General features: G+C 42.6%; 1 long non-coding RNA gene across 2 annotated transcripts in view; it reads left to right on the top strand.

Moving 5' to 3' along the window:
- Nucleotides 1-24,857, top strand: part of LOC134735766 (uncharacterized) — a 152,781-nt gene that overhangs the window by 17,347 nt on the left and 110,577 nt on the right. For both annotated transcript variants that reach the window (XR_010119208.1, XR_010119209.1), the window contains exon 3: nt 7,700-8,296. This is a non-coding gene — a long non-coding RNA (uncharacterized lncRNA). The remainder of the gene's footprint in view (nt 1-7,699; nt 8,297-24,857) is intronic.

The following is a 24,857-nucleotide window of genomic DNA, read 5'->3' as shown; positions in this document are numbered from 1 at the left end:
TGATGGTGGGCACCTGTAATCCCAGCTACTTGGGAGGCTGAGGCAGGAGAATCACTTGAAGCCAGGAGGCAGAGGTTGCAGTGAGCCGAGACCATGCCATTGGACTCTAGCCTGTGCAACGAGAGTGAAACACTGTCTCAAAAAAAAAAAAAGAAGTTAGAGGTAATGGATCAAATTTTTGTTGACTATAAGAACAAACTTTTCTGACAATGTGGACGTCAATATTAGAAATGTTACATTCACATTTCTAATATTGATAGAAATATTCTATCTCACATGTATTTGTTGAGGCAAAGACTAGATGATCAGATGTAGACAATGTCAATGGACATTCTAGGTAGCAGCAGTAGTGGAAGGAAGGCATGATACTTGATCCCTTCAAACATCAAAGGGGTATAATTCTATTACAAAAAATAGAGATAGTAAAACAAGGAGACAAGAAAACACAAGGCATCAAATATGAGGCACTATAACTGTGTCTTTAAAGTGGCCCAGCTGCTAGGTGCCATACTGATGATGCTCCTCTCTTGGCTGGTGATTTTAAAACTTGTTACAAAAAGAATAATTAAATAGGTTATCTCCTAATCTATGCCTTCATCTATTAATGTAATTGTGAAAATTGAATATAGATATATCTCTTTTAGAGGGTTATGGAAGTAGGCAAAGTAGTTTATAAACATGAACAGCCTCAGAAACTAAGACCTCCAACACTATAGCATGTTATGTTAAACAGTGCTTAAGTAATGGTCAACATTTATATACACTACATGAAAACATAAATATTAGAGCCACTGTCTAATGCCACAGCATACATATATATTTCTCAAAAAAACTTTCCCTTTTTGCACTTTTATAAAAATAACATGCATGATTTCTTTTACATGGTAAAATTGTAAAAATAATATGGATGAAGTGATTATATAATACCATAATATACTCAATAGTTGTAATCAACATTATAATAAGTATAAGACTATTTTTCACACTGCCAGTTCAGAAGGAGAGTCGCACTACATTGGAATAGCTAAGGGAGTTTTCTTGAAGGAGGAATGCTCGGATGTGTCCTTAGTCAATGGGGTAGATTTTAATAGATGGATGGAGAGGAAGAAATGCTGTGAATAGGGCTATCTCATGTTCTAGATCTTCTGGGATAGTTTTGATTTCAAATATAATCCAGGTTATGCAAGTATGGTCATAATTGTTAGAGTGGGTGCCTCTCTTCTGAGTCTGAAATATGGTCAGTATGAACATGAACAAGTGCATGGAAGCAGGAAGAAGATGGCCAAGCAATGAGTCACGCAGAGCAGTGAGTATGTGCCTTCTCCCACCCCCCAGTCTCCCACCATCCCTCCCTGTTATATTGTCCTTTCTTCCATTAATAAACCAATGTAACATCCTCCTGTCCCAGAGGTAGAAACATTTACAACTGCAGGAAATGTGATAGAATCAGAAATGTACAACGTCTATGCAATCAGCTGCACAGATTGTGAAAGAACAGCCATGGTTCTATTTGTTCCGAGACAGGATAAAAACTGCAAATCTTTTATAAGACAGGAACTGAAGCCTAAGAGAAGCCCCAGCAGCATTCCCTGTGCTGTGGTACCATTTGGCTTTTTGTAATCTCCTCCCTCCTCCCTCCCTGAGTCCCATTTTTTTCAGCCAGTGTCTGCCCAGGGACACAGGGCACAGGTTTTGGACGGGAGAGAAGTTTGGTGAGATTTTGCATACAAACACTGTAGGTGTTTTGTTTTTCTTTTTCTTTCTGCTTGTTTTTTTTTTTTTGAAACAGGGCCTCTCTCTGTTGCCCAGTCTGGAGTGCAGTGGTGTGGTCATAGTTCACTGCAGCCTCTATCTCCTGGGATCAAGCAATCTTCCCACCTCAGCCTCCCAAGTAGCTGGGACTAACAGTTGTGTGCTACCATAGCTGACTAATTTTAAAAAATTACTTTTAGGCCAGGCACGGTGTCTCACGCCTGTAATCTCAGCACTTTGGGAGTCCGAGCTGGGCAGATCATTTGAGGTCAGGAGTTTGCGACCAGCCTGACCAACATGGTGAAACCCCGTCTCTACTAAAAATACAAAATTAGCCAGGAGTGGTGACGCATGCCTGTAATCCCAGTTACTTGGGAGGCTGAGGCAGGAGAATCACTTGAATCCAGGAGGTGGAGGTTGTGGTGAGCTGAGATCGTGCCATTGCACTCCAGCCTGGGCAATAAGAGTGAAACTCCGTCTCAAAAACAAAAAATTACTTTTAGTAGAGTATTTGCTATGTTCCCCAGAAGACTGGTCTCCAAATTTTGGTTTCACATGTTCCTCCTGCTTTGGCCTCCCCAAGTGCTGGGATTACAGGCATGAGACACTGTGCCTGGTGGTCTTGTTTTTCTTTCCTGTTATAGTAGCAAGGGCATAGAAATACCATAGAAAGAGGGAGGGTGGGACTCCCATAAAGCAGGAGAAACTGAAAGCAAATAGGGATTTCAATTTTTTGTTTCTCCAGATGATGAATAAAATGCTTATGAACAAAGAAAAATGTGCCTGTAGAATACATAATAAATATTACGTATTTAATAATATTAGCCCATTCAGATCATTCAGAGGAAGGACATGCTTAGGATGAGAAGGTTATTTCATTTTTAACTTTTCTTGGGTATCAGGTCCAAATTTCATAGTAATATCTGAAAAAATACCTGTACTTTTTGTAAAACAGGAATGTTTATGTGGAGCTACCTAAATGTTTGAATAGTAACATAAGATTCATTGTGTTCATGTTGCTTTTCTTTTGTTGATTCCTACTTAAATTCGCATCATTCTACTATTTTGATCTAAGCAGTCTTGCTTCGATTAAGAAAATTCAGTGTCTGGCATCTACATGGTAAAATCACAGCAAGAAATTGGAACTCTAGAGATTGGAACTGTAGCCATGACAGAGGGTGCCGACTCCTGTGGTCCCCATCACACCACAGAATACCATGAGTGGAACTTTATCCACAAACACACATTTCCTTCCCAGTGTTAGTATGTTTCATCTCCCTCAGGCCTCCCTTTTAGAATTTCCTAGATTCCTGAAGTCCTCCTAAGTCTGCAATATTACCACTACATGTATATCAAATTAAAATAAAGATCTGTGTAAAAGCTAAAAGTAGCTTTTCTCTCTCTCTGTCTCTTCTGTTGCTTCTGTTTCTTTTCAGTTGATTCAGCTGTCAACTTCAGTCAGGCACAGCTCTGAACACGTGGTCATATAATTCATTAGCAGTTAGAAAGGGGCTCCGCTCAGCCCTGAACACATTCATGCGAACAGCTTTTGGAAAAATGTTTAATAAACATCTTGTAGCATTGGTCTGTGCTCTTAGAAAGAGCAACCTGTAGGAAACTAATACATATAGCTAATATCTTAATAGATAAATACACTTATTAAGCGTATTTAATTTTATGTTTGACTTAGTACCCCCAAAAATGCTGTTTAAGTTGGTAAGAAAGTCAGATTCACCAAAGCAGAAGGGAAATGAGATGCATTTGGTCCCAGTAGTACTGGCTTTGGGTGAATGATTTTGTATTTGCTTTTGGATGAATTGTAGAAGTTAGTGGTTCTCCCAGTCACCTCTCTAATTTGATCATGAAGTCAAATGATATGAAGAAAGTGTTATAGAGATTGTACTAGTTCAAACAGTGAACACAGTCAATATAACTGGTGGAAATGATATTTTAGTGTAAACTCATGTGGCAAAGCTTGGCCTAAACAGAGAACATTTGTTGTTTCTATTTAGAAACATCAGACACAACAGTCTAAACAATACATTTTGATTTATTACTCACTTTTTTACTACCTTTTTTCACTTAGTTAATCAAATTATATATTCAAAAACATTTATTGAGTGCCTATATTGTGCCAGACAGTATTTATGTTTACTTAGTCTTCTTATTTTCTTTGTTTGTTTCTTTTTTTTTTTTTTGAGATGGGCTAGAGTGCCACAGTGACGCGATCTGGGCTCACTGCAACCTCCGCCTCCCAGGTTCAAGCGATTCTCCTGCCTCAGCCTCCGGAGAAGCTAGGATTACAGGCATACGCCACCACACCCGGCTAATTTCTTTGTATTTTTAGTAGAGGCAGCGTTTCGCCATATTGGCTAGGCTGGTCTCACTCCTGACCTCAAGTGATCTGCTCGCCTCGGCCTCCCAAAGTGTTGGGATTACAGGCGTGAGCCACTGTGCCCAGCCAATCTTCTCATTTTCTAACTCATCCATTTCTCATTCTCTTCTTCCTCCTCCTCTTCCTCTTTCTTCTTTCTTTAAAGCCTCAAGTTTTCCTACTCAGATTTGTCTTGATTTTTAAAGCTTTTCTTTCATCTCTTGGGTGTGGAATTTTCCTATAAAAATCTATTGTTTCCTTGTTTCATCCCTTTTGGAAAGGAATATCCTTCAACTGGAAAAGTGAAAAATATCCACCAATTTTAAACATTAAAAATAACTGCGCAAATATATAACTATGTTTTATCTTCAGTTATTGTGAAATTATTAATTCGGTCATTGATTTGTTTATTTGGCATGAGACCATGCTGTTCAGGGAATTTCTGCCCATTTCGAGAACCATCTTTCTTGCATGTCTTACTTAATGGGACTAAGCAACTTAGCTACAACTGAAATAATTTTAGCAAATATGAAATTTTACAAAAAAGCATGGCCAACAGAGAGCCTTCATTCACTGTGTTTATGTTGGTACTGATCTTCACGGCATGCTGTTAACTCAACATGAAGCTATGCTTTTTAAAACAATTCAAGTTCAAGGGCATCCCATTTATAACCAGTCATGTTCCAGGCCTATAAAGCATTTGCAGTAACAATCCAAACTGGCATATAAGTTGAAGCTCACCCTAGGCAGCTTAAATTTACACGATTAGCCTGGGACTTGCTCATCCTGTAGCATCGGGAAGCCCAACCTCATGATCAAGTGCAATTCACATCTCACAATTCTAGCAATCGATGTACATGGATACACCATTATATTATTATTAAATCCAATTGCTTTGCAATTAACCCAATATGACACCCATACAAATGATTCAAATAAAGAGCCTCACGTTTCACAGGGGACAATCAATACAGTGAAATCACAGCTACTGACAATGCCAGCAATTTGGCTTGTTACTATAGTGCTACATTTTTCTCAGGTTGACACTCTATTCCCGCTTCTGAATTACAGCTACCATAACTTTCAACTATTGGCAATGCCCACGCCTCACAAAAGCAGAATATTCAAACATGCTTGGCCATTCCTAACCTATGTTAGCTGAGTCATGAAAAGTTACACCCAGCCTAAGACGTGCTAAATCATAATTTTTTAAAATTTTCTTTCTTTCCTCCCAAAATGAAATTTGGACTTCTTTTTCTCCAGGAAAAGATCCTTAATGATGGAAAAGAAAATTATGAGACTTATCAATAGATTAAATAAGTTCTTAGGAAAAATGATTCTTGCCCTTCCCCTTGCACAAAACCCTTACAAGGAGATGCCTGAAGGCAAAACCAATCACAGCAGTATCTTTCCCAATTACTATTATTGTTATTCTGTAGCTTTATCATCTCTATTTTAATTAAATGAAAGCACTTTACAGTTATAACCTGATCAAAAGCAACCTTTTAGAAACATTACAACCTTCATTTTATGTCACCCTCTTTTGGCAGATTTTGCCAGTTTATGTGTTTGTCAGACAACGTGGCTTTCAGCAGCATTTTCTTTCAGCCATCTCTACAGAGTTGCGTGCTGACATTCAATAGATATTTATTGACAGACTATTTGAGCGCTACTTTGTAAAGACCCCATAACTCCTTAGTTCAAGTTGACTGAACTTGACCTTATGGAGCATTTAGGACAGGCACTGACCAAAAAATGTATCTTTTCTGTGTCTCTTTCTATATTGTTTCCAAACAGAGACTGGTGGAGTCAGATATGTTTCTATGAGGCCATTTGCATCTACTAAATGGGGAGAATAGAACATTAAGTATGCAGTAAAATGCCTCTTTTTTAACATACAGTGTGGACGATTGAAAATAATGACTTACTTAATACTCTAATAGAGTCTCCATGAATCATACTGTATACATAACGGTGATGAAAATGTTCAGGTTTGAAATTTCTCCCTTGCCAGGGAGGAAACCATGGGGGTGAGTCATGGTTTTAGTGATGACTGGCCTGGGGAAGTGAAATTGGAAAGCCACAGGTTAAAAAAGGAGTGAGGAGTGATTCCTTAACAGGAATGCCATGGTCATAAACTCCAAGAAGGCAAGAGACAGTTCCTTATGCCGCTCACACCTAGGCAGGAACCTGCAGAAGAAGAGCTCCTGGCGGTTCACCTGCCGGAGAGAAATCCCGAAAGCCCAGGAAACCAAACATTTAAAGTCACCTATGGATTGGGAAAATAAACAGGACTTCTTGCTGGGGGAAGAGTGATAAATGACTGCCTGTAAAGGGGAACACAACTGAATGCAGTCACTCAAGTGAGCGAAATTCATTTAAGAGCAATTGGGTTAGAGATGGAGATTTACATGGATGACTTAAGAGAAGCGTGCAAGAGACAGGAAAGATGCACATCAGTCATTTGCTACAAAACTGTAAACAGCATTGTTAAGTGGGAAAATGGGCCACTAAATTGTAATTAAACTATGACGATAATGATGTAAAATGTGTGCTATGGGCAAAGACTGATTGGGATTACATAGAAATTAACCTAGTTACTGTGCTCATGGTAAAGTATTGATGTTAAATTTCCATTGTTAAATTTTGTGGTGTGAACATGAGGGTGGGGGTGGGGAGAGACTATATATAGAGAGTTTAGTGATAAGACCATGGCACGAGGAACCAGGAAGTCGTCTTTAAGTTTCACACGGCCACGCCAGCTGCGATTGTAACCTCTCTGAGTCTCAGTGTCCATATATAGAAAGTGAGAATAAGAACACCTGCCCTGCACTAATAGGGTAGTGAAAGCACTTTGTAAATTTGAAAGTATTGTAGGAGATTGTGTAAGGAATGAAGGTCTGGGTGCTATCTAGATGAGAAACTTAAGAAGTCCAGACCTTGGCCGGGCACGGTGGCTCACGCCTGTAATCTCAGAACTTTGGGAGGCCGAGGCAGGCAGATCACGAGATCAGGAGATGGAGACCATCCTGGCTAACACAGTGAAACTCCGTCTCTACTAAAAATACAAAAAATTAGCCGGGCCAGGTGGCAGGCTCCTGTAGTCCCAGCTACTCGGGACGCTGAGGCAGGAGAATGGCATGAACCCCGGGGGGCGGAGCCTGCAGTGAGCGAAGATCGCGCCACTGCACTCCAGCCTGGGCGACAGCGAGACTCTGTCTCAAAAAAAAAAAAAGAAATCCAGACCTCAAAAAGTTACACTGACTCTCTTTTCTTAGCAGTCACTGCAGAAGCTGGAGAACATGTGTTATCTCATTTAATTTTACAGTAAAACAAATTACAAACACTTATTGGGCATCTACTAATTGTTTAACTAACCAGGTTTTCCAATACCATTTATAGAACAATCTTCTTTTCCTCCATTGATCTGAAATGCTCCTTTTATCACACACCTGAGTTTATATTTGAACTCTGCTATTTTACTGCCCACCATTCTGTTTTAATTATTGTAGACTGGTGTCATTTTTTAATCTGGTAGGGTAACTTTTTATACTTGTTGTTTTTTAAAAATAGGATCCAGGGCAGAGAGGGAGCTATTAAGGAAGATAACCAAGCTTGGATTCAAGGGAGTAACTAACCAGCCCAAAGGCACGTTGCAGTGTAGCAGATTCTTAGAAGACATTCTGGAATCAGAGGAAGCTTACTTCAAATCCTGGTGTATGATTTATCATCCACATGACCCAACGTATATCACTTAATTTCTTTAATCTTTTTCCTCATCTGCAAATTGAAGACAATATCAGCTACCTTGAAGTGTCCTGATGTGGATTAAAGTACAAAACGGATGTCAATTTCTCTAGGACCATGCCTGGCACCCAGCTGTCACAGCCTTCCCTTCTTTTGAAAGTGTTCCTACTGGTAGGGACATGGCTTCCCTTTCTTAGGTTTTCTTACATCTGCAAAAAAGGAAGAAGAACAAAGAATGCTCACAGCATTCTGCAGGCTTGTTTCACTGAACGGAGATAGATACATGGTAACTGTCTAGGGGATTTCAGCTGTGCATGTGTATTCGCTCCTCCCTGAACATGGCAGAGCAGAAGATACTGCATGCCATAGAATTCATGAAGGGCTCTGTCATCATCCAGCTGTGAACATGGGATGTCAAACCAGGTAGGAGTGCTTGGCGGTACCTTCCCCTTGAGGGGAAGTGAAAGGGGAAATTGCCCTGGGCCGTGAGAACTGGCTAGGGAACAGGTGCAGAGTGATGGGGCCTCTCTTCTCTGCCAAGTTTGGACTTCAAGTGATTTTGGGGGCAGAACTCACATTGATGACCTCCCTTTTTGTAGTTTCTTAGAGATTATTGAGTAATATTTAAAAATATTTGATGATTAGAGTGAAGACATGTCACATTGGGCCTCAGAGCAACCTTCCATCTCCAGGAGTGGCCAGGATGACTTTGGAGGGACACCTCTGTCATCTTTTCTCCCTAAGTGATGGATGGATAGAGTCTGATCATAATTAATTTTAATAGAGACCTGATGTGCTGTGAGAGAATCTTGGCCATTCAAATGAAATAGAACTGATAGCCAGCCACGACAAAAATAATCTCAGTTCTATCTCACCATTGGCTTTAGAACATATTAAGTCTAGTTAAGAATTACTTATGGAGGGCTTCTGTGCCTAGTACTATAGAAAGGGATACAAAAGAAGGACCTTGTCTGACATTCTCTGTCTGAATTGGACAGACAAGAAATACAACAAAATAATAACGTACTATCTGTGAGGCCCTGACATATGGTATACACTGAGTTATATGCTCAGTGTGCATTAGCCCTAATTCATTAATTCTTTCCACAGATGTTTCTGGAGTGCCTAGTATGTGCCAGGGATTCTAGTTGCTGGGAAAACCATAAGGCAGAAGGCAGAGCAAGTCCCTGCCTTTGGGGAACATTCTAGTACTCATAAGCAAATGAGTATGCACGATCATTTCAGGGAATGATCAGTGCTATAAAGAGCCAGGGGCAGTAGCTCATGCCTGTAATCCCCGTACTTTGGGAGGCTGAGGTGGGCGGATCACGAGGTCAGGAAATTGAGACCATCTTGGCCAACATGGTGAAACCTGGTCTCCACTAAAAAAAAAAAAAAAAAAAAAAGAAACAACAGAAAAAAAAATTAGCCAGGCGTGGTGGCATGTGCCTGTAATCCCAGCTACTCGGGAGGTTGAGGCACGAGAATAGCTTGAACCTGGGAAGTGGTTCAAGTGAGCTGAGATCACACCACTGCACTCCAGCCTGGTGACAGAGCCAGACTCCATCTCAAAAAAAAAGAAAAGAAAAGAAAAGAAAAAGACAAAAGAAAAGAAAAAGAAAAACAAGTAGGGTACAGGGATAGAGGGGCATTGGGGCCCAGCTAGGGGATATTTTAGACAGGCCTCTCTGACGGGGTGACCTGGAAGAAAGAAGTGAGCCCCAGAGGACGAGGGTCCAGGCAGAGAGAACAGCAAGTATAGAGGCGCCGTGGGAATTCCTGAGGCCAGGGCAGCTGGAATGGGGTAAGGCAGGAGGAGGGGCAGAAGAAGAAACAGGAGAGTCAGTAAGTGACTCTGCCGTGTCAGGTCTTGCAGGAAATGACAATCATTGCAGGTTTCATTCTGAGGCCAACGGGCAGCTCTTGGAACATTTTGAAGCAGGAGAGGGTTACCTGGAAACAGACCCTGAGCTGGCGATGCACAGGCAGAAGCCCTGTTCTCCCACCACCAGAAGAACGAGAGAGAAGCAGGGCCGAGAAGAGGGAGAACGTGGGGTATCTCGACACAGACCCCAACTGATCCCTCCAAAGCTGTGAGGTTGGGAGGACCCTTCAGAATTTCCTCCAGTTGAGGCAAGAGGGCTGGACCTTATAAACCAGCATCAACCAGTTGCTGTCTCCCAAGAGGGGTTATAGACTTGGGCTAGGCAGCTCCTTGTGGGAGCGGATGCCTGGAGAGCAATGCAGCTGTAGGCTGCCCACAGTCAATACCCCCAGCAGCTAGGGCAGTGGCACCTGAGTCCTGAAGAGTGGCTCTCCACAGAAACCGCTACAGATCTGTTTATGTTTTCATTCTTATAAAAATCCTCTAAGTTAGGTGTTTTTATTCCCGTTAGACAGGAGGAAACTGAGGCTCACGGAGTTTAGGCAACCTGTTCAAGGTCATACCTAGGAGATGTTGGATTTGAGATTAGATCTCTCCAAATGCAAAGACCATATCCTTTAAAAAATTGTTATAAAATATACATAAGTGAAATTTACCCTCTTAACCATATTTCAGTATAAAGTTGGTAGCATTAAGTACATTCACATTGTTGTGCAGCCACCCCACTATCCTTCTCCAGAACATTTTTTTTTAATATATGGAGTCTTGCTATGTTGTCCAGGCTAGTCTCGAACTCCTGAGATCAAGTCATCCTGCCGCCTCAGCCTCCTGAGTAGTGAGGATTATTGGAGTGCACCACCATACGCAACTAATTTTTATTTTTTGTGTAGACAGGGTCTCACTATGTTGCCCAGACTGGTCTCAGACTCTTGGGCTCAAGCAATCCTCCTGCCTCAGCCTTTGAGTAGGCGAGACTACAGATGCATGCTACCTCACTTGGTTTCATCTCCAAAACTTTTTCATCTTGCATAACTGAAACTCTGAATCCGTAAAATAATAACTTCTCATTCTCCTCCCATCTCTCTAGTCCCTGGTAACCAGCATTCTACTTTCTGTCTTTATGAGTTTGACTATTCTAGATATAAGTGACATCACACAGTATTTGTCCTTCTGTGGCTGGCTTATTTTACTTAGCATATTGCCTTCAAGGCTCATCCATATTGTAGCATGTATGCGAATTTCGTTCCTCTTTAAGGCTGAATCATATTCCATTGTATGGATATTCCACCATTTACCTGTTTATTCATCTCCCGTGGGCATATGGGTTGTTTCCCCCTTTTGGCTATTGTTGCTTCTGGCTATTGTTGCTATCAACATGGGTGTACAAATATCTCTTCATGGCCCTGCTTTCAATTATTTGGGGTATATATACCCAGAAATGGGATTGCTGGATCCTATGGTAGTGCTACTTTCAGTTTTTTGAGGAATCATCATAGTGCTTTCCCGGTGGCTGCACCGTTTTCCATTTCCACCAGTATTGCACCAGGGTTCCGGTTTTCCACATTTGTGCCAACACTTATTTTCTTCTCTCTCCAATAATAGCCATCCCAATGGGTGTGAAGTAGTATCTCACTGTGGTTTTGAGACCATGTACTTTTCATGCCACCACGCTACCTCTCTGAAGGGAATCAAAGATTTCAAGCTTGCATCCAATCCCACCATTCCACTTGTGGGTGAAAATGGTGACAATGCTTAATCAAGACAAAAGCTCGCCGAGCGAGGTGGCTCACGCCTGTAATCCCAGCACTTTGAGAGACTGAGGTGGGCAGATCACCTGAGCTCAGGAGTTCAAGACCACCCTAGGCAACACGGTAAAACCCTGTCTCTACTAAAATACAAAACATTAGCTGGGCGTGGTGCCATGCACCTGTAGTCCCAGCTACTAGAGAGGCTGAGGCACAAGAATCGCTTGAGCCCGGGAGGTGGAGGTTGCAGTGAGCCAAGATCACGCCACTGCACTCCAGCTTGGGCTACAGAGTGAGACTCTGTCTCAAAAAAAAAAAAAAAAAAAAAAAAGACAAAAGCTCAGTTAATCTCCCTGGATTAAACAGCTATGGAAGACTACATTCTAAATATCCCCGGAGGCACTCAGACCACTAAAGAACAATACAAAATTTGTCACTGTATGCTGAATTAGTCTTTAAAGTTTTTGCTCAAGAACCCTAAAATAGTTTAGAAAACAGTGCTCTTCTTTGCATATTTTTAAAGTGATACCTATAATTTTATCATACATTTGAATAGTTATAAACATGTGAATTCTAGCATATTGTAAATGACATTTTAAAAGAAAACTGTGACATCACTCTTTTAAATGCATCTCAATGGAATTCAGATTCCATCATAGTTTGTTACCCACCATCATCTATTTAAGAAATACACATGCAAGCTCATCTTCAGCAAGCACAAATTGTATTCCATTTTCTCTTTGAAATTTTATTTCCACTCTACTTCCCCTTCAGAATTTTATGCTAATGTAATATAATGATAGAAAGTCTTTTACTGAATATCTCATTGTACTTTTATCTATCACACATATGTATACAAACTAAAATTTATACACTTTGAAATTCTTGTGACCATACGCTCTAAGTGTTCTCTGAATTGAGTTATCATTGCAATGACTAGTGTTACACAACTGATCCAAACGACCTAAAGGAATACCAAATTTTCATAAATGCTAACATGAAAAGTAAAGTTTTATTGGAAGTTTTCATTTCTTTTCTTTTTTTGTTTTTGAGACAGAGTCTCGCTCTTGTTGCCTAGGCTGGAGTGCAATGGCGCCATATCGGCTCACTGCAACGTCCTCCTCCTGGGTTCAAGCGATTCTCCCACCTCAGTCTCCCGACTTGCTACTCATTGCTAGATTGCTAGGATGACAGTGTGTGGCATTAATTCTATTTCTTTTTTTTTTTTTTTTTTTGAGACGGAGTCTCGCTCTGTCGCCCAGGCTGGAGTGCAGTGGCGCAATCTCGGCTCACTGCAAGCTCCGCCTCCCGGGTTCACGCCATTCTCCTGCCTCAGCCTCTCCGAGTAGCTAGGACTACAGGCGCCCGCCACCACGCCCGGCTAATTTTTTGTATTTTTAGTAGAGACGGGGTTTCACCGTGGTCTCGATCTCCTGACCTTGTGATCCGCCCGCCTCGGCCTCCCAAAGTGCTGGGATTACAAGCGTGAGCCACCGCGCCCGGCCCATTAATTCTATTTCTATTTCTATTTCTCATTTCTTAGAGATAAGAAATCCTTGTTCTTATAAATAAGGAGAGGGGAATGGAAAAAGTTTTGTTGTAAAAATGTCTTTCGAGTTTTGTCTTTTGGGGCAAATAAGTCAAAAATTGTCTTTCAATCACATGGTAATGTATGATCAAAGATGATTTTCTAACGATCTGTCAGCTGACAACTCTACTAGATCCTCTCCTTCAGTTTTGTTGAAATCAAAATATTGGAAACCGTATGGTTTGCAAAGCCTTTGTTACCCAGTCTGTGAAGGACTGAACTGTGTTCCTACACACGCATATGTTGATGTCCTAACCCCTAGTACCTCAGAATGGGCCCGTATTTGGAAATAGGGTCATCACAGATATAATTGGTTAAGATGGGGTGATTAGGGTAGGCCCTAATCCACTATGACTGGTGTTCTTATAAAAAGAGGAAATTTGAACATAGGGACAGACACATCTAGAGGGAAGATGATGTGCAGAGACACAGGAGGAAGACAGCCATCTACAAGCCAAGGAGAGAGGCCTGGCACAGATCCTTCCTTAGGGGCCTCAGAAGGAACCAACTCTGCCAACACCTTGATTTTGGACTTCTGGCCTCAGAACTGCAAGACCATAAGTTTCTGTTGTTTAAGCCCTGCCGCTTGTGGTCCTTTGTTAAGGCAAACTTAGAGCCACTCACTCCCTTACACCTACACCAATATTTTCCATGTTTCTTTTATTTGGTGTCCAGGAGGGTTTTTTAAACCCCAAAGCAAGGCATCCCAGGAAGACTGGAAATGCAGGAGAGGGACACTTCTCTTTTGTAAGTGGAATAGGAGCCACTGTGAAAGGGACATGGGTGTTTAATAAAAAGCAGATATTGAATTTGAAGGTCTGCATGTTGCTTTCCTTCAAAATATCCTTGTCTATGGGCCCCTTTGGAAAGTCTCAGGCCCAGAGGACTAGATGTGGTGCCTTGTTTGAAGACGGCTGTGCTGAGCCGTAAAATACCTACCGAAATTCAGGGGTATGGAAAAGCCTTTGTCCGTGGAGACGTCAATGACATTTTCATGGAGGCTATAACATCTAACTGGCCTTGTGTGTAGAATTTTGATTTGTGGCAGAGAGAAGGAAGGACATTCCAGCCAGGGTGGAAGCAACTTGGAAATGGACTTTTGACTGAAGTAGGAGTTGGTAGGGTGGGACCAGTCTTCAGGGGTCCATCAACGATGGGCCTAGGAGCTTGTACTTAGGCACTAGAAAGCGTTTCATGAGCACTGCCACGACGAGAGTGGTGCTTAGGAAGATGAGTCGGGCTGCAATGCAGAGGATGGGTGGGTGTGTGCAGAGCTGGGGCAGGAGCAATCCAGGGGTGTGGCTCTCCAAGCATGGATCTGTGCAATGGAGCTAGAAAGGGGGAGGCAGCTGTGTGTTGGTTGTGACAGAAACAGAAGTCGAATGCCTATGTCACAGTCAAATTATGTGCCCACTGCTTAATGATCTTCATTTGCGAGGGGCTGCCAAGTCCCTGAACTAACTCCCTGTCTTTCCTCTGCTTTTCTGCTGTCTTCTGTAGTGGTGGAGGGCTTAAAAGTCTAGAAAGACTAACGATTTCCAGCGAGTCAAGTAGAGGCACAATGGGGCAAAACTTCTCTGTTACATGACAGATCCTTTCATTGTCAGGATGAAATGAGTCAATGCGTGTGAAGCCACTTGGTTAACTAGAAAGTGCCCTGAAATGTAAAGCTATGGCTCCTCATTACTCACTGTTGCACACTACTCTTTCTCAGAGGTAGTGAAGAGGTTTTCTCAGTGCCTCACTTCCCATGAGGCTTTAGTAACTGAAATCCAGGTAATAGAGACTCCACTGTGCATTGCCTGAGAATTTCTCTGGTCTTATATCCCTCTCCAAATTGGGAAGGTGTGACAATACTCCCTGCTGAGCCCCGCTGGGGAGAAGAGCCACGCATTGCACTCCTGGATTCTCTGAGGTGTCTGTCCTCATGCCAAACACCCTCAGAGGACTGTTCATTTGCTGTCAGAATTGCAAGCCTTCCTGATTAGGTAGTAATGGATACAAAGCTTTCCTATGCCCTGAAAACCAGATTTTTTTTTTAAATGGCCACATGCTCTCCACTCCCTAAGCAGGGGAGTCCACAGAGCATCAGAACAACCTGACACACAACTCTCATTCTCACACACACACACACACACTCAATACCACTTGCATTTTTATGACCCAGAGAGGATAAGAAAACTGGTTTATTATAGAAGAAACTGGTGGTCACCATCCTTATAGCCATCTCTCTAAATCTCATTCATGTTCTCTGTGACCCTGAGGGTCACTGGAACCTTCTGGTGTTCTTAGTTCTCCAGAGGACTCCCTTGGCCATTGTGGTAGAGACCTGTCCTACTGGCCATGTGGCTGCTAGGACATGAACATTTGGAATTTCTTCCAAGGATGAAAAGGACATGGTAAATAATGTCTGAATGAGTTTTCTTACCTACATTGCCTCTGTCATCTCTTATTCAGAGGTAGTATCTCAATTCATAAGGCTGCCATAAAGCAAATCCAATGGCAGGAAGACAAGGTGGAACCATCAGATGATCCCCTCGGCATTGACACCTGCTCCCATTTAAGAGATGGGGAGAGAAGCCAGCGTGTGAAATGGTAACAGTTCCTGTCATTCCACATATACTTACCAGGTGCCAGGATGTGCCAAGCACTTTGGACATGGAACTCATTTTGCCCTCCAACCCTATGGAATAGGAATGCTAACACCTAGATTTTACAGGGGAAGAGATGGCAAACTGGAGCAGGTGGGTCACTTTCTCAAGGTCACGAAACTAGTAAGTAGCTGTGTCAGTCAGGATGACTTAAACTGGGCTTTGATAACAAAGAGCTCCCAAATCTTAGTGGCTTACAATATCAAAGATTTATTCCTCCCTCCTGCTAAAGGTCTACCAAGGTCTCTGGAGGCTTCTTCCTCAATCTAGGACCTCGGCAGACACTACCAGGACACTGCTGGTTGTCATGCAAGTGGAAAAGGAGAAGACCGCAAAATGCTCAATGCTGGCATATGTTACTTCTGTTTATTTTGTTGGCCAGAGGCTGTCACATGGTACCTGTTACTTCAGAGGGCCAAGGAAGTACACTTTTATTATCTCAAAGGGAGAGGAGGAATTTTTGCAGACAGCTCTAATGACCACCACAGTGGTGGAGGAAGGATCCCAGAAGAAAGGCATTTTCTAAAGTCTATGCTCTTCGCTCCTATAAGAGCTTCCACTTACGGAGCCGTGGGCGCCTCGTGGGGTCTGAGCACTAAGCGTTTTACAAGTATCATTTCTGGTCTTCACAGCCACTTGTTAGGTAGATGCTAATATTCCCTTCATTTCGAGATCACGTTACTGAGGCCCAGACAGGTCTTGAAGTAGCTTGAACCAGATGGTACAGAGAGTAACAAAGAGCACGTGTGCAGGCCTCTAATTAATGTGACTCGGGAGGCTCTCTTCTTTCCTATTTTGCCTTGAGGATTTCCAATGCCACAGACAGCATTTCAGTTTCACAACAGAAAACCCACATACATTTTCACAAGATTAAAACTTTGCTTAATCTTGTGTTCATTTATTTATTGTTTTATTAATTGCTCATTGTAAAAATTCAGGTAATACTTACAGGCATGAAGGAGAAAACGAAAAATCACTAACAATCAAAACATCAAGAGAGAGCCGCTGCTAACATTTTAAGTATGTGCCTCCAGATCTGCTCATCTGTAACTTGTTTCTTCACATAACAATAGATTGTGAACATCCTTCCAACAAATACACTGCAGTTTTAATGTCTGCATAATACTCTATGGAGTGACTGTGCTACAATTTATTTAAAATTCCTTGATGATCCACATTTATCTTCTGTTTAATCTCTCCCTCTTCTCTTAATTCTGAGTTCCAGCTCTTTCTTAACAATGATGTCTAAAATCTCCTGTGTCTCTTATGCTTTCGCATTGTTATGGTCAAAGATCTTTAATTAAAACACTAGTGCCTCTTTGTTACCTCTTTTCTTTCTCCCTCTTTCATAAAGACCCCCCACAAATGGGATTAAATATTTTGTTCTGGGAGTTTCAGGTCAGGGATTTTCCTTGACATTTCTTTTTTGTTTCATGTACTTTTTCTGAAATTTCCCAATACACTGTCCCGTTTTTCTTTTTACTTTTGTTTTTGTATATCCACTTTGCTTATTTTATTATATATTTGCATGTCCATATTCCAGAACCACCAAACAGCATGTTTTGTGCTTTTCCTGGCTGTTACCTGTGTGGCAAGGTATTCAGTGGCTTCCTGGCTTCCTCTCCTATGCCCCGAGTAACCCCCTATGCAGATTCGCCACTTTCCTACTCATTGTACGTTCCCTGCTTTGCTCATGCTGTTCCCTCAACCTGGAGTGGCCTTTACTGTCATCTAGAGTTGGTCTTCAGAATCCAGCTCAAATGCCTGGCCTTTCACAAAGCACCGTCTGACCCTTTAACTGTTCTTTCCTCTGTGCTTGGCGCATTTTACTATCACCTCCAATATATACTCACTTAGGAGGCATCTACTGAGCACCTATGGTGTACCCTGGAGGGCTGGGGCAGAACAGACAATTAGCCTTGGTATCCACCCTCTAGGAGTCCGGGGAAATAGGAAAACAGAACTGGAACCCAGTGTAGTCCAGGCTGAAATGGAGGTCAGCAGAGACGCCAAGAGAATGCCACGGCCACGCCAGAGCTCGCTGGCTTTTCTTTAAGGCACGTTTTCCCTTAGTAAAAGTCAAGATCCTGAGGGAGAAGTGATCCTTTTTAATTCGCCTTTTCGGGACTTTGTTTGTGGCAGCGCTTAACGCGCCTAATGCTAATGGCACACGTCGAGGGGCTCCCGGGAGAGGACGGGTGGGCGGACCCCAGGCGCAGGTCCAGTCCCATTACCCACATTTCCCGGAGCCCAGTCTACTTTTCACATCTTTCATTCCCCCTGAAATAGATGCACATTCGCCTCCAGATTTAGAATAGGAGCAATGACTATTTCACGAAAGCCTGGAAAATATGACTTTTCCAGAAATGGCTTACGTCGGTCATAGATCTTCAGGCTCCTGGCAACTGCGGGACGGGGGTGTGCCCTAATTGCATCCATTTCCTCCCAGGCCTGATTGGGAATCTTGCACCGGCATCGCGAGCCCCGCTCCTCGGCCTCCACGAGCGAGGGACGCGGGAGTGGGGCTTTTCTTCGCGGTGCGAGTCCCACTGCCGCCGGCTTCTCCAGCTCCTCGCCGGGCCGCGCTGCCGCCCAAACTCCGCGGCGCCGCCCGCTCCGCGCCCGGCTCCGGCCCAGGTTTTGGGGCCCGCCCGCTGCCGCGCTCGCCGAACCGGAGGCTGGCGCCGCCGAGGCCGCCGCGGCCGGGGCGTGGGGGCCGCACCGCGCACGCGCGCCCGCGGCGTCTGAGGCTCCCTGCGCCCCGACTCCGCGCGGCCGGAACCCTCGCGCCGCCGCCCCGCCCGGAGCCGCCCGGGACACGGACCCCGCGCGCCCCGCGCCGGGCGGGGACTATTTTCTCTGCCCGTGTCCTCTCCTCTCCCCACGCCGGGAGGAACATTCCTGGCTCTCCCCTCCCGGTTGCGTCTGTTCCCGCTCCTCCCCCGCCGCGTGTTTTCCGCCCCAGTAAAGATCGTGCCACACAAATAAGCCTCGAATGCCCTTTGCCGAGCAGGCGGGAGGGCAGCAAGAGCAGCGCCCGAGCGGGCCATTTTCAGGGCGCGTCTCTGGAGCCGCTAAAAGTCTTGTTTTCTCCCAAAAGTGGAAGGTGGGAGGTGGGGCGGGCGTGGGGCCGCTTCCAACTGCTACACACGCTCGAATAGTTGTCAGTAAAATCAAACTGACGTCAGCCCCGAGGAAAAAGATAGGTCTCTTTTGTTCTCATGTTCTCCCCCCGCCCCTTGCGATCAAAGGCAAAAAACATTTTTTGGAGGTGGGGGGAAAGACAAAAGGGGGAAAAAATTGCAATGCAGAGAGATAGCTTCCATTAGAGCTCCTGCCCGGGCGATGGGAATGTTTAATGAATGCATCAAGCCTTTTGATCACCCTCGCTCGGTTGGGTTCAGTAGTGCCGGAAGGTTAGTTGCATCTCCTGTGGCTGATCTGAAATTCGATCAGCAGAGGGGGCAAAGAAGAGAAAAGCATTTTAATGGGAATCAATAAAGGATCATAGGTCTTGGAAGGAAATACGTGTTAATTAAAAATGCCACAAGATTAAAAAATGTCCACGACTTGTTTAAAAAGAGAAAAAGGAAAAAACAGAGGAGAGAAAGGAGAGAGAGAGGAGAGAGGAGAGGGGGAGGAGGAGGGAAAAAAACCCTTAGCAATCTATTTTCTCTGTGTGTTGCTGCCAGAGAGGCAGTCAGCAGACCAACAGTTTGTGTAATGCTTCAAGCTACAGCGGGCAAATTTAAAGCTGTATGCTCAGAACAACATAATAAATACTTATTGAAAATGCATTTCTATTTCTAAGCGGGGTTCACTCATGCATTATACAAAGCACCTAGGGCTGCAGTAGAGAGACGCAAGGGGACAAATAAGGTGTACTGTGGCTCAAGTTCTTAAAACTAAACTCTCCAGCTTTTAACAGTTGACAGCAAGAACATAGACACTTAAAAAATGTATAAAAAACTAAACGAATAGCTTGAAAGATACCACGGACTTAAATTGTCTGAAACTTAAATTTGTAATTTAAAAAAATCTGATAACCGAGGTTGAGGAGAAGGGTAGCAAGGGGAGTTAGTGGTAGATAGCATATTGATTGGGTTACAGAGTGGAAAATTATTGCCCTGTAGGTAGAGAAAGTGATCAACAGTGTGATAAAAACGGTGGAAGGTTTTATGACTATCCATCTACTACAGTGGGAAAGGGAAAAAGGTTTTTAAAACCCATTCTTTGACAGAAAAACACAAATATACACCCTGTTTGCATAGCCTTTTAGAAAGAAATCAATTTACATTTTTACATTTTTGCATGTTAAACAAAGTTTCTTCATTATTGCAGTGTTGGAGCCTTCCTTTCAATAGCCTTTTAGGGGCTCCTCCAGAGCTCCTGCATTCTAGTCCTACCCTTTACTCATCTTCCTTATTTTTACCTTTTCTTTCAATCTCTTCGAAGGACATAAAAGGCGTCAAAGAGGTTTCTCAGGGCAATTTCCCTTGGGTGTTCCTAATATTTAATTTCAGTAGTTTGGATAAAGGGAGATCTGTTATAAAGGAGGTTTCCTTGTTGAGCCATGAATTATCTTACTTCAATATTTTTGGTCTCTACTAGATTATAAAATCCTTGAAGGCAGGGGATATATCTCTTCTATCGTTCATATTTCCAACAATGCCCCTTAGAACAAAACTTTGCACCTGGGAAATAGTAGAGATAGCTCATTGAGCACTTTGGGTTAATAGCGGTAGATGCCCCTTTGGATTTTAGAGAGGAAAAGTCATTGCTGGGTAAACTCAGAGAAGTGACTTAGCTTCTCTGAGCTTCAGGTTCCTCATCTGTAAAGTTTGAATGCTTATATCTAGCTACCAGGACTCACTTTTGTGAATGAAATGTTCGTAAAGCACACTGTGTAATGTGTAACATCTGGCTATATATACATATATATTTAAATATATGTATACATATATAATGTGTCTAAATATATCTATAAATTTTATGTTCTATCTATCTGTCTACCTATCTTGTTCCTTCTCCTAAGATTTCTCCCACCCAGAAGCCCTGACTCCTTTATTCACACTCTGGTGTGTCCCCTCCTTGAATCTGGACTGTAGCTGGATTGATGCTTTATGATGTTCAAGGCTAGATTATAAGAATCTTGCTGCTTCTACTTGGGACTCTTGGAGTGCTCACTCTTGGGACATTCCCTCCCAGGACCCAGCTGCAATTTTCAGGAATCAGGGATCTTGTGTAGGTGAGATCAGGTGGACAGGTTGATAGTGTGCAGCGAACTCCCAGCCAACAGATAACATCAACTGCCAGCCATTCACTGCCAGCCAAGTGAATAGGCCATTTTGGATGGCCAGGCCTGGGGAAACTTCTGATGACTCCAGCCCCAGCTGTTGTCTGACTGCAATTGTATGAAAGACCCCAAGCAAGAACTGCCCAGCTGAGCTTAGCCCATAGAACCATGAGAGATAATATAAAAATTTTTACAGTAGGTACTAAACCTGCTTGTTGAATAAACAGAAATGAAATAAGCTAGCTGCTTGGCAATCTCTTCCTTACCTCTTCCCTCCTGCCCCTGTTATTCTTTGACATCCCCAGTGGCATGCCAGCCCTTATTCCTGAGGTTATTAAGCTAGCTGTGACTACATTAGAATGGAATTTGGTAAGCCCTTTCCTCAGGAGGCTTAGAGTCCAACTGGGCAAGAAGAAACTTTTTTCAAAAGGGGAAGCCGTTTATGCACTGCTAAGTCCTGGCATGGAATAATGATTGTTAAACTATCTGTTGTTAAATGAAAACATTATTTATTTTCTGTAACATGCTGATTGGAGGGAGGAAAATTTATCTAGGGTTTGAGCTGGCCTGTGCTTATAGGGATTTTTTTTTTCTTTCAGCTTCTTTCTGATGTAGTTCTACCTTTCCTGGGAAACTCTTAGAGTTCAGGAGAACAAATTTCTACTAGTTCAGAAGCCACCAAAATGAGAAGATATAGTATCTTATTTTATTAATTTTGATATTTAGGCACTAGCTAATTACTTGGAAGATACATCTTCTTGTTCGTAATACAGTCAGTGCCATTTGGCCCTTGATCAAGTGTAAACAATGATTTTCATGTGGAAGGGCTAGAGCTTGGGCTGCATCTGCCGTGCACTTCATTTGCTAGGGCTACAGTGGTCACCAGAGATTTTTCTTCCATCACAGGTGATTCTACCCAAGAATGATTCGAGGAAAGGGGAGGTGTGGGCAGGAAACCAATTGGGGTTCACAAATAAATAAAGTGCAACTCAATTTTTTTAAATTTTTGAAAGAAATTCTAAACTTACTGACTTGCTTTAAAAATTAAATAAATAGGCTGGGTGCAGTGGCTCATGCCTGTAATCCCACTTTGGGAGGCCAAGGTGGGTGGTTTGCTTGAGTCCAGAGGTTTGAGACCAGCCTGGCCAACATGGTGAAACCCTGTCTTTACTAAAAATACAAAAAAATTAGCCGGGCATGGTGGCACACGCCTGTAACCCCAGCTACTTTGGTGGCTGAGGCACAAGAATTGCTTGAACCCGGGAGGTGGAGGTTGCAGTGAGCCGAGATAGTGCCATTGCACTCCGGCATAGGCAACAGAGTGAAACTTCATCTAAAAAAAAAAAATTAAATATTATACATGTAAAAAAAAACCCCCAAAATCTCAACAATGACAATTTAAAGGCAGAGATGGACAAGAAGAGAAAGGTGGGTGCTTTGAGTGTGGAGAGAAGAGGGATAAGTGGCCTGGTGGATCCCAGGATGAGTCTGTGTCACATGGATATTTACTTGAATTAGGGGTGTAGAGATTCTGGGAATATCTTGAGTTGCATGTTTTTGTGTTTTTTCTTACTTTTACAGTAAAATGTTTACATAGATGAAACACAAAGCCTTTTTTGATTTTGTCGATACGGGTATACATACACATAATAAGCCCAGTGAAAAATATTTTTCATGAGCAAATGGGACAGCTACTCTACATAACTCTTCATAGGACTTTCAAAGATTATATTCTGAATACGACAATTACAACGATGTTCCAGAACAGAAATTGCATTCTGGAATGCACCAGTTGGGAAGTGTAATATCTTCTGATGAGCTACTGGCTAAAGTTGCATTCCAACCTCTTGCTGCTATGTCTTGGTTTGTATCATCTCCATGGTGGCTTTTAATACTTCATTCCAATTGGATGGATTGTGTCCCCAGATCTGTCTTTGGCTTTGAGCCTGTCTCTTGCAATTGACCCCTCTTCAAGAAGCTTGATCCATGTGTTCCATTCATTTAATTCTTCATTCATTCCTTCAACAAACATGTATTATCTGTCTACTATGGGCCAAACACTGTATTAGGGGCCGGGGATACACTGATGAACAAGGCACCATTGTAGCCTTCCAACATTTTCCAGGCTTGTGGGAAAGACCCACAGGTACTCAGGGGAACACTGGTAGGGAAACTGGAGTGATTTTGAACACTACGGAAGCCATCAGAGAAGGGAAAAGTGGGGAGCGTCCTCAGAGAGTCTGAGTTGAGACCTAGATAAATGAATCAGCCAGGTGAAAGCCAGGGCATGGGGAAACGTAGTAAGAAGAGATATTGGAATTGCAAGTATTTGAGATGTTGTATGGAGGTTCCTGATTTTGCCCTGGGATCTGTAAAGACAACTAGGTGTAGTGATGCTTAAGCTAGTCCTGATTAAAAAAAATAATAACGTAAGTGGAGTGATTAATTCAAGACTTAGTCACCTTTTAAGCTATGAGCTTTTTTGCAGACTAAATGTGCTCTGCTTGCACTTATGTCTGTCAGCAATGCTTATCCTGAATCTGACTGACCCTCTGAAGCCAAGTTTCATCTGTATTAGTGGTGGTAGTAGCTGCCATTTTGGAAAAGGGATTTTTTTTCCTTCACTTTTTTGGTGCATTTCAGTGCCATTGTTGATGTTGATTATGTTCTGTAATCTTAGTTGCTTCCTTTTGTACCTACAAACATTCCAAGATGTTAGCATTTATTTCTAGTTGCAGTATTTTAATTTCATTTTAAATTTTTTTATTGTGGTGAAATATACACAACATAAAATTGACCATTTTAACCATTTTAAAGAGTATAGTTCCGGGACGTTAAGTACATTTGCGTTGTTGTGCAAGCAATAGTCACCATCCATCTCCAGTAATTCCCCATTTTCCCTTCCCCCATCCCCTGGCAACCAGAGTTCTACTTTCTGTCTCTATTAATTTGACTACTCTGGGTATCTCATATAATCATTTTACATTTTAAACTTTTCGGCAGAATGGCTGTCAGACTTGAAATGTTATTGGAGAAAGATTGTACAAGATGAATTACTGAAAATTTTAATGTACTTAAGTGTTCTACATACAGTTTTAAAATTTTCTGTGGGCCGGGCGCGGTGGCTCACCCTTGTAATCCCAGCACTTTGGGAGGCTGAGGCGGGCGGATCACGAGGTCAGGAGATCGCAACCACGATGAAACCCTGTCTCTACTAAAAATACAAAAAAGTAGCCGGGCGTGGTGGCAGGCGCCTGTAGTCCCAGCTACTTGGAGAGGCTGAGGCAGGAGAATGGCGTGAACCCGGGAGGCGGAGCTTGCAGTGAGCTGAGATTGCGCCACTGCACTCCAGCCTGGGCGACAGAGCGAGACTCCGTCTCCAAAAAAAAAAAAAAAAAAAATTTTCTGTGACTGTGTAATTTATTCTGAAGCTGGCTATAGCAGTGTGTCTTAAGTCAGCGTTGATGGGAGAGGTCAAAACTTTTTGCCTGATAAAGACTATTAAACAATTAAGATGACATAATAGCACTACAGGTATAAATTATGTCGTGAGATTCTATCTGATTTGATTGGATCCTTCTCCCATACGTAAAATTAAATGTCCTCCAACTGAAACAGTCTTATTCAATATCCCTCAGTGCAACTTTGTTAGTAGCTCCCTTAATGCATGAAAGAAGATGGTAAACATTATGATGTTTTTTTGTAATCACTCATTTTACACATTTCTGAAATAGTAAAAATAATATTTTGTTTCAGTTACAGATATCTGAGAAACAACACTTTATACTCTACTGTATAAAAATTTCTTAATGGTAAAAG

This window comes from Symphalangus syndactylus, chromosome 2, assembly GCF_028878055.3.
Source record: "Symphalangus syndactylus isolate Jambi chromosome 2, NHGRI_mSymSyn1-v2.1_pri, whole genome shotgun sequence".
NCBI classification, from domain to species: Eukaryota; Metazoa; Chordata; class Mammalia; order Primates; family Hylobatidae; genus Symphalangus; species Symphalangus syndactylus.
Note: the sequence above shows the minus strand (reverse complement) of the source record. Positions and strands in the feature narration are given on the sequence as shown.